Here is a 1874-nt window from a genome sequence, read left to right as displayed (position 1 = left end):
GCGTCGCGGAGGTGGCCGGCTGCGTGGAAGCTAGGCCTCCACCTTGAGCAAGGGACGGGAGTGGCACACATACACACGTATGCATCCCAGCAACCTCGGCCGCCGGTGTGCCGCCAACGACGAGCCTCCGGCAGGTGGCGACTTTCATCTGCACCGGCACATCCTCTAGGGCTGTGCGGTGATGGCTCGATCTATTCCTACGAAGTGGTAGGAGCTCCAACTCTTCTCTCCGTCAGGTGTGTCTCATATATGTTCTTGTTTGGCTACAGGAACGGGACATGAGGGGAATGAGAGGAAGGGTGAGATCTGGCGGGGAGAGAAAGAAAGATAGAGAGAGAGGACGGGTACTTGCGAAAGTGCCCATCTAATCCTAATTTTTGTCAGAGATAGATGGGAGAAACATAAGCAATACAAGATCTTTGAGCCACAATTCAATTAGCACAGGATTCCCCAAAACATTTGCTCCACTCCTAATTCCACTGACCTTTCGTCGACGATGTGAACATCGCTGGAGCTTCTTGTCCTAGATTTTACACGACCATATGTGTTCTACTCACGGTGGAAAAGCCCACCATGAGTGAGATAGAACAAATGATGGCGGTGGAAGTGAGGCTACAACATCTGATCCTAAGTGGCATGATGTCAGTAAGTGGTGTTATGGTAGAGACAGTTATGGTGTTCTTATGGCATTAATGGGTGGACATCACATTGACAACGATGGTGCAAAAGACCTGACTTATGTTGATAGAATCCATGTGTTTTTAGCATCAAACATCATAGAATTATTCAGTTTTCAACAAGTTTTCTTATAATGGTTCAAATGATGATGGATCAACTATTTGGGCTGACCTCATGCTGTTCTACGGAAGTTTGGTTTAGCATTTTGTTTTTCTCTACAGAAGACCCTGTAATATGATTTGCAGGTTGTCGTTTTGCGGTTATTGAACTTTGAGTTTGTAATGTCTGTTCATGCCTAATAGTCAACATATACTGTAAAAGTTTAGGATCTATAACATCCGGATACATCCGCCCATACTGGATGTGTATTTCTTCGAGGTATACTAAATTGACATGTTGCCGATTAATGCTTCATATATTATATAAGTGATCCATTTCACATGACTTCATCCTTTCAAATCTTGCAGGATCGTGTCCTCATATAGAGTACAATAGTTCTCTTATTTGGAGTTTAATCCATGTAAGCATGAAGTTATGCTCATACGGTAAGTACTTAACGGACTTGGTTTGCCACAAAATGAATTAACTGGCTTTGGTTTTGGCTGACCTGGAACGATGTATTTGAACATTGCACCTTCAGTCCTTTGCACACTCTTATTATTTGTTCAAGAAGTTCATCATGTTTCTTTTGTTATGTGTACAGCTTTCAGCCTGCCACTGTTCAAATCTGCAAGTGGCTGACGCCATATGTAGTTGCCAGCACTACACGAGTTCAGAAATGAAGTATTCTGGTTTGACCATCTGAGTATACATTATGTATGTGTTGTGAGATCCAACACTGATTTTGGGGACAGGACAGCAAGCATGGATGGCGTACACACAGTCTATTCTGAACATGTTTACAGTAAGATCATGGATATGCGTATGGATTATGGAAAAATTTGTAAAGTGAAATTATTTTAATTTGCTGAAAATAAATGTAGGCTGCCTGCCGAGTCTTGTCTAGATTAACCTTCATTTAACATGTATTACATGATGTGAAAATGATGATTTGCAGTGAAAATCATTTTGCAATAGTTGCAGTTATGTACATGAAAAATGTATTATATGTTTTGAATTTTACTACAGAAAATTGATGGCTGCGGATACATTTGTGCAATGGAATGGGGGGTGGGGGGAGCAATGGAGAAGGAAAT

At 41.9% G+C, this 1874-nt stretch overlaps 1 long non-coding RNA gene across 1 annotated transcript; it reads left to right on the top strand.

The window, feature by feature from the left end:
• Positions 1 to 42: 42 nt before the first annotated feature.
• LOC119347288 lies at positions 43 to 1685 on the top strand. The gene is made up of 3 exons (XR_005168242.1): positions 43 to 1056; positions 1146 to 1223; positions 1382 to 1685. It is a non-coding gene; the product is annotated as an uncharacterized LOC119347288 (long non-coding RNA).
• The last annotated feature ends 189 nt before the right edge of the window (positions 1686 to 1874 follow it).

The sequence above is a fragment of the Triticum dicoccoides genome, unplaced genomic scaffold, assembly GCF_002162155.2.
Source record: "Triticum dicoccoides isolate Atlit2015 ecotype Zavitan unplaced genomic scaffold, WEW_v2.0 scaffold62962, whole genome shotgun sequence".
NCBI lineage: Eukaryota > Viridiplantae > Streptophyta > Magnoliopsida > Poales > Poaceae > Triticum > Triticum dicoccoides.
This window is presented reverse-complemented; position numbering and strand designations above follow the sequence as displayed.